Genomic DNA, 9,189 nt, shown 5'->3' on the forward strand with positions numbered 1-9,189 from the left:
CAAGGGTTCGACTATATCCATAGGTGGTGAAATCCCACTGCTGTGTAGGGGTGTGTGTGCGTGTGTACAAAAAAAAAAAAAAAAAAGGGCGGACCACAACACATAAAGAAGTGGTGACAATGACATCCACATTTAAAACCTCCCTGGGACCTACCTTCATGGTTAATTTCCAACCTGTCTATAAGGTCACATGAACATGAATGAATGAAGGTAAAAGCAAAAACAAATATCAGCTTGATCCAAAACTTCTATACCCTCTAAATTTTTTTTAACGATGGATGTTTAATCTCCACTCTGTGGCTAACTTGAGCTTTCTAACTGCCTACTTTCTGGGCTTTTATCCTAAAATGATATATATAAAAAATGGATGGACCTTATGGATAAAACCCATACATCAGGGTAGCCCCTCGAGCTCTTGCACGTTCCTGGCTAGGGACGTGCAGGGTTAGTACCCAATCCGCGTCCTTCAAGTCGTGGACGTGAATGTCCTCCCAACTATTGTGGGGAGCCAACAAAAACTCTGCAGGGCCCACCACGCTGTGTCACATCCACTCTGTTCATCGTTTGCGTCAGCGCATGTTAGGACACGGCCCCAAAACTCAGGCCAATCCCAACATTAAGTGGGCCACACCACAAGAAAAAGTGGTTGTGGGAGCACCCACCAATGAAACCTTTCTGGGCCCACCATGATGATTATGTACCATCCAACCGTTCATAAAGTGAAACACACAAGGATAACAAGCAAAACCAAATATCAGCGTGATCGAATATTTCAGTAGCCAACAACAAGAAGGTTTTAATGTTAGGCGTCCCATCCACACTTTTACTGTGGTGTGTCCCACTATAATTCTGATTCGGATTTATTTTTATAATCACGTCTTAGTATGAGCTGGCGCAAATGATGGCTGGAGTGGATGTCACGCTTGTCACGGTGGGCCCCACAGAGCTTTCCGTCGGCCCTGTGAGCTAAAAACGTAGAGAATAGATTCAGTGTGTCGTACAAGTCAACTATTTTTCTCATCTCACTTTTTATATTTTGTACACGTGGCATGTATAAAATGATCCGAAGTTTCTGACCGTTCATTTATAATACAGCTTCACATATGGATTGTAGACCACAAATGACAATGATGGGGCAATACTAACGAATAGTGGACTTCGGTATATTTTCCTTTCATGGTCTTTGAAATGGATGAACGGTTCAGATCATGATGCAGACATGCCACTTGTGTGATATAAAAGCTGCGATGAGTAAAAGGGGGCGATGTATCTCCTGCCCGTGGAAGGTTGCGTCGTTCGTCGTATCAAATGTTGAGTAATTATAAGATGCTGCTCAATACGAACTTTATGGTGTAGTGACGCATGGGATTTTTGTACAATATGGACCGTTATTCAATGATCCAAAACTGTTGATATGATGGGACATACTGTGAATGAGTTATGAATTAAAATATATTTCATATTGAAAGATTATAACAACTTCAATAAAAAGGTCCACATATAGACAGCTAAGGAGAAATATACAATAGATGTCAACATTCAGAAAGGAAATGGCCCAACAGTCAGGGATATTTTTGGAATCTGCCTCTTCCATAATAGGATTCATCGTATAAACGGACCGGATGAGTAGAAGTATTCAATTCCTTTGAAATGCTTGGACTGTGGAATATCTTCCAGGAATTTATTCCATTGCCTTTCTGGGAGTCAAAAGTAGAGCCGGGCATATCTGACCCAATCTGGTGGATCCGACTCGATCAGACCTGATCCGAGTCGTTCCGAATTGAACCGACAGCCTGGATCGGTGCAGATCGAGTAGGGCCATTCAGATCCGATATTTTTTCAAATAGAGATTGGGTCATGGTCAATCCGGACCAATCCAATCTGAAAACCCGATCCGAATGGATCTGAACCGATCTAATCCGACCCGACTCGATCTGAAGTGGTTCTTGTCAATACTTCTACTTTTTCCTACGAGATGGTCCACTTGAGCTTTGGATATGCATCAATTTTGGGTTCAACCACTAAAATGATCTGGAAAAACGAATGGACGGCGTGGATAAACCACATGCATTCATGGTGGGCCCCAACAGAGTTTACTCGGTACGATAAGAAGAGGATTTGCTGGTGTACCACACACAACTATATAGCTACTAAAGGCTGTAGTTGTAGGTACATGTTGTGCGAAGACGAGCATTGACACTCCTCAAGCTTTGAGTTGTACGAACGGTTCAAAGGAGATCAAAGTTATATGGGCCCCACAGTGATGTATTTATTATATCTACACCGTTCATATATTTTTAGAGATCATTATAGAACATTATTCAAAAAATGAATCATATCCAAAGATCATCTGGACCACACCACAAATAGCAGCAGAGAATGATTTTTATCGTTAAACAATTCGTAGGGCCCACCATAACGTTTATTTTCCATCCAATCTGTTCATAAGGTCACAAAGACCTGAATTAAGAGGAAAAACAAATTTCAAATTGATCCAAAACTTCTGTGAGACCATGACCTCAAAAAGGATTTCAATGGTAGACTTTCAATGGTAGACGTTCAATCCCCACTGCTTTTTTCAATGTGGTCCACTTGATAGTTAGATTTGTCTTATTTTTCGTCTCATGCCTTAAAACAAGCTCGCCAAATGGATGGACGGTTTGGATATAATACATACCACATGATCAGACCCACAGAATTTGCTAACGTCAAAACAGCAATGCACGACACTTTCGTGCACAGCACGTCACAGCTGCACGCCGCGCGCAACACGTCAACACAGCGGTACACGCCTCGAGCTTTGAGCTGTACGAATGGTGTTGAGGGTCAAACATTGCATATTAGACCCCAGTTATTACCTAATTTTATGAATATGATAATGTTTAACGGCATATTTTAATCGTGTTTGTGTGCAAGGTGTATTTAGGAGCTTGGACTGAAAAAGGGTACTAAAAGTATGGATTTAACACTCTGAAGTCACCAAGGCAAGGGACGGACCCCAGGGGACTGAGATCGAAGAATTTACATGCCAGAGATCCAAGAAAATCAGGCCACTCATGTTAAACGGGCCTGAAAAGCGTCCAGAATGCAAGATAACAGGGTTCCCACAATCCATTCGACTCGAAACTTTATATATGGCCTGAAGACCATAAATTAACCGTACAAGTCAAATTTCAGCCATTGGATCCTTGTGAAAGTGACCCAACGGATAGATCAACATCTAAAATCCTGATTTGGGGCCTGCCCGATATTTGGATATGTCTCAACCCCGTAATTAGGGTGAAAAAGCAGATGAACGAAGTAGATTTTTCACACGCATTGTAGTGGACCCCACATGAACATGCAGGAGTGCACAGGCCGTGCACTCCTGCACCGCACCAGAATGCAAGAGGTTGGTCAGCGTGAGGACGCTGTCCGCCGATTCGTGCTTATGGGCCCCACCAATCAGCCATTTGCATGATCTGGACCGTCCAATGTGTCCATAAGGGGGGCGTGACCCTCACCTAAGTGGTCATTTGGCTCCATACAAACGTACACACGTGGATCGCTAAAAAACGCAAGATGTTTAGCGAGTTGATTTGATACGATGGACTGTACCAAAACCTAATAAAAAAACCACTCCTTCCTGACTGGTTTTTCTCCAAGAATCTAATGAACGGGTCAGATTTCTCAAAAACCAGCACTGTGGGACCCATCGAGCTTCATAACGTGTAATGACCCTGAAAATTTTGTGCTAATCTTTCCTTAGTAGTTTTTGGGGTAATTAACGCTATTCTCGATTGCTTGTGAAATTTGCATCAACCACTTTAAATTTGATCTGCATGACTTAAAACCTGTAGATTAGTTAGCGCTATGTTACTTTGAAATCTGGGATTCATCGTTAAATCCAGTTGTTCTTGGAATTTTTTTGAAATTCTGGATCGGACCTGGACCGCGCGTTGGAAGTCCGATAGCGATGATCTAGGCTGTTGCGGTCACCATGTTGGACTTGACCTTCACCTCGAAAATCAAGTCCATATGATGTTCTGGGTCAATTTGATTGAGTTCGAAGTGAAGAGTGTGAGAACGGTTGGAAATTTAATAAGTTTTTATGAAATCTGAGTCGTGTCGCTTGCACGATGATTTTAAGCAATCTGACTATTGAATTTTGACCCAATTTCACCCTCTGATCAGGGAAGGTGGCCCAGGCATGTCCTTCTACTTGTGGACCTGATCGAGATTCAGTGACCGTTGAATTGTGTGTGGTCCGCCACGGCTGATCTGTAAAGCCGGTCGGTACGAAAACTCAGCTTGACCTAAATCCATGGTCAGTGAGCTTAAGTCCAACCTTTCGTGGTAATAGGCCCACCGGAAGTGCCTCGTTGGATCGAGAGAGGCTTGTTTTGTTTATACCCTAAGTATACCTTGGCCCTGGGGTTATTTTCATCAATATTAGGCCTATTTATAGACCTTAAAACCTTAGCTCTCTTTTCCATACGAATTTCCTAACCCTAGCTAAGTAAGAGAGAGAAAGTGAGAGAGAAGTTGATGAATCATCTTAGATTCTTTCTTGTTCTTCTTCTTCCTTGAACCTTCACTTTGAATCATTATTCCGGCGATTCTGAGTTCATCTTTGGGTAAGTTAACCTAACCCTAATCTGTGTTAGAGCTTAGAATAGTCTTCATGTTGTTGTATCTCATTTCTATTCTTGTCTTAGGTTATCTTGTCGCCGTTGACGAAGACATATCGTCTGAAATCAGTTTGGTGTTCTTTTCTGGCTTAAGGTGTGGACTTTAAGTGTATAAGTTATGATTTTTAAGGCTTTCAATGCCAGTTAATGGTTTATTCTTGCTGTGGATGAGATTTCACATGCTAAATGTTATGTTTATTTTGCGTTCCTGATGTGCATGTGTTATATTGAGATTTGTGTATTTTATGTGATGTATAAAGTACCGTATGCGTATAAAATATATGAACCTGTGTTTGCCATGATTATTTGTCATGTATGTATGCTAATTGTATGTGTGACAACTCCTTGGCAAAAGGAATTGTCCAAATGTGTGTATTTCAACCTACGTCATGTATGTTGAACTATGTACTCTAAGTGTTTGTAGAAATGCTTGAATGATCTAAAGTGTAATATATTATACTATTTGCGGGCGTTGAGAAGTGATTCTCAATACTCCTATTGATGTGTATGATTTCCTTCATGCTAGTTACATTCCTTGTTGTTTAATTTCAAGTCTTGCTTATGTGAAATTCCATGTTAAGTTGATTTTCTTCAAATGCTTATGTATTACAGGATTTGAGTTGTTGTTCCATTACTATTCTAAATTGTAGATACGAATCTCTGTTGTAGTGTAATGTGTGTGGGACTATGCATTAGTCCAGGAAATCGGTAATCAGCCTTAAGATCATAGCTGAGGATGCTTTCACCACGTAGGACGTATTAGACAAACCCGAGTCGTATTAGAGTTGTCGACAGTGGTTTGGCCACGCGGAGTGTTTGCACATTCTATGTCGTTCAACCCAACGTGCGCTCGTGCTAGTCGAGTTCGTCAAGTAACCCGATTGTCCGATGTATGTTCACCATGTATGGACGCTACTGCTTGAATCTAGGGTACCGAACTTACCGATGACATCCTATTAACCATGGTACCTTGATCCGCTAAGACTCATGAGCCGGACATGGTCGTATGGGACACCGCGGTCGAGCTATCGGCCTACGCTGGGGTAACGAGCCTCCCCGTAGTGACCAGTGAGCAACCAAACTCGTGAGCCGATTATGGTGGTATGGGACACTATATTCGTGCTGTCGGCCTACATTGATTGGTGACGAGCCCTTTGTAGTGACCTCGAGCATGCCTGGATACTGCATTGAGGTGACGAGCCTTAGTGTAGTAACGAAGGTATGATAGGCGTGCATTGATTGGTGACAAGCCCTTTGCAATGACCTACAACCATATGATCGTATGAGATATCTAGGACTGACAACCGTAGAATGGATCACTGTTTGGATGATGATATGAGGAAGGAATCTTAGCTTCCCAATCCTGCTGTATGAAAAGGACTAATAACAACTTGGTAATCATGTTCATGCACCGCATTTGCATGTGCTTTGTAGATGTGGCGCACTTTGAGGTGGTGTCATGCGTAACGTAAGATGAAGATGCTGAGGGTGTACGCATGAGGGCACGCATCATTCTGCATACATCATTGCATTAACAAGAGTACTTAGGACATGTTTAATTGTTCTGCTTTAGCATTACTGCTTGATTAACATGTTAACCTATGCTTTATTGTTCCACTGAGTTGATCACTCACTCCCACGTTCTGGGGCGGTGTTAAACACCCACCAGACTCTGTCTTAATTGCTGATGTTGCAGATGTTGATGCGACTTCTGAGGCAGAGCGGGAGATGGATGATGATGAGGCTGTTTTCTCTTTTATGCAGTTTTCAGACGGGTTCTAGTGAGCCTCGTTCTGATGCGCGGGATGCTGGGATTTCTTTGGAAAAATTAAATGATGTAATCTAATACTTGTAATTTTGATAGTAACACTTACATTACGACCCGGTATGAATATGTACTTCAGGGATTTACACATGTTCACATTTATTTCTATAAGTCTTCCGCTTGCTTTCTTCACGTATCCCTGAATTATATTTGTTATTTGGCTTAATCTATTCCATGTTTTATGCACTAATATAAACAACATACATCCATCATTGAATATATTGCATAAGTGATGTTTTGGAACTTGGGAGCTGAGTTATACTCGACCCCCGAATTTCAGGGCGTTACATAACGTAAGAAAATTCGCAATGCCTTGCGTCCATGAAATCTGGATGCTGTGGGCCGTTCCATGGGCATGATCACAGTCGGATGAGTGATCCGGACCAGTCAAAGCTTTCCCAAGGTGCATCCGCCCAAAATCAAGATGGCTAAAAGGAATGGATTGGTGCGATCGGGCTGTGTTCTGTCAAAACTGGCTGCGTGATCCCTCTCTACATAGGGCAAGCTTGTGCGTAAACTCCAGCAACTGATTCCTAACCACCGACACACGTTGCTGCGAAAATCACCCAAACCGACTCACGTACACTATAAAAGGAGGAGGGCAGCGATGGGATAGATCTATCTTGGCACGTGGAGAAGGGGAGAGAAGAGCCAGCTAGCTGTGGAGTGGTTCTCATTTCCTGGTTTTGTTTTCCCTTTGATTTATTTTTAGCCTCATCATGTCTAAGATAGGCTAAGCCTCTTAGCTAGGGCTAATAGGTGAAGCTTGTAACGTGATGAGAGACTTTTTGTTTATGCCTTTTGATCCCCGAACTGATTTTGATTTTAGTTTGATTTTAAGGAATGCCTTTAGGTTTTAATGGTTTGTTGTGACTTAAATTACAATAGATCTGCGATAGCTTTGAGCATGTCCTTTTCATTAGTATGATTATGAAATTAGGAGGCCCTGTTGTTCACCATTGTCTTCTGGGCATGGTTGGATGATGGAACCCTTCCTAATGTTTATAACCCTTTCAGATAGATGTGGATTGGTTAGATTCTGTTGTTTGCTTTGTCTCATGGGCATGACATTGTGATGGAATCAAGTCTAATTCTCATGTCTCTTATCCATTGATGACTAGATCAAAGGAAGTTCAGATTTGATTTTTAAGGTTATATCAAGCATAGATCTCCCTGATCTTTACAAGTGGATCCTTGGCGCCCAAGTTTGCTACCTTTGAATTTCTCAAGGTTTAGTTTAATATTTCACCATTACTCTTTTAAAAACCTCTGATTTAAATTTCATCTTCGCGTAGTTCTAGTTCGAGTTACTTTCAGATTACGTACAAGGTTCAGTCCTCGTGAATACGACCTCAGTCTTACCGAGATTATTACTACATCACAACCCTATACTTGGGGTGTGAACAAACGGCTCAAATGAGATCAACATTACATGGGCCCCACAATGATATATTTATTATATCCATACTGTTTATCAATTTTTCGTGATTAGTGTAGAGCATTTGGAAAAAAAATGAATCATATATAAAGCTCAAATGGACCACACCGAAAATAGTAGCGATGATAATGATTTTCACCGTTAAAAAATTTGATCTAAATCGTACCCAACTCGATTCGACTCGGTTTCCCTGACCGATTCGGACTCGGTTCAGGCCAGGCCAACTGTGCATCGAATCAATTCGAGTCAGATGTCTCGGACTTGATCCTAGATCGGATCGGGTTTGGGTCAGCCTAGGTAGATTTCGGACCGAATTAAGTTGGACCCAATCTGATCTGACTCGGTCTGATGCCTAGCTCCAGTCAAAAGGCAGTCGAGGTATTATCTCTGAGAAATATTGTTCGTCGATGGGCCCAATCAGGTGTCAGGTCAGCTCACATGTGTATCGAAGCAACCGAGTATGCCGATCTGATGAGCGGTCTGGACCAGTTCTCGGCCAGGGTACCTTTACTCCTGCCCGCGAGTTTCTTCGACCTTCGTGTAATATGAAAATGTAATTTCCCCTTTATAAAAGGGTATTTTTGGTAGTATTCCACCTATCCTTTTCCTAATTAATTAGAAAAAATAAAGATTGTTATTAAGGGGAAACAAAAATAAAGTAATCCAACTAACAAGAAAACTGGGTATGGTACCACATTAATGGGTTGTTTTAATTAAGGGAACTTGTTTCTAAGTAGGTTTTTAAAACACAAATAGGTTGGTTAACTAATGGAGAAGGAATTGTAGGCCCCCTTGGTTTGTTTTCAATTTAGGGTCCATTCCGTTCCAAACCTCTTTTGAAAAAATTTGCCCAACCCATTGTGGGATACTGTAAAAGGTTTTGACCATTAAATTCAACCCTTTTAACTCAAAAATGCCCAATATTTTTTTGTTTTAGGGTGGAGGCTAGTGGGTCCCTAAATCCATGGAAAATCGAAAATCAAAAAAATAAAAATAAAGCAAAAATGCCTTTTTTGAAACCTTCTCCGGCCTTGCAACGAATTGGGGCAATGATAAGTGTCGGGCCCACATTGAATTTAATTTTCATCCAAAAGGTTCGAGGTTGGGATCGGATCCCCAAATTAAGGCCCATCCCTTAGGTTCCCACCTATTAAGTTGGGAAAACCCTCCTTTGAATCTTTTGGGTCCAAAATTTTAGATCGGGGGAAAGGTTATCCTTAAGGTCTTTTACCTTACCAATTTGAGTAAATTTATGG

The sequence above is a fragment of the Magnolia sinica genome, chromosome 3, assembly GCF_029962835.1.
Source record: "Magnolia sinica isolate HGM2019 chromosome 3, MsV1, whole genome shotgun sequence".
Classification (NCBI taxonomy): Eukaryota; Viridiplantae; Streptophyta; class Magnoliopsida; order Magnoliales; family Magnoliaceae; genus Magnolia; species Magnolia sinica.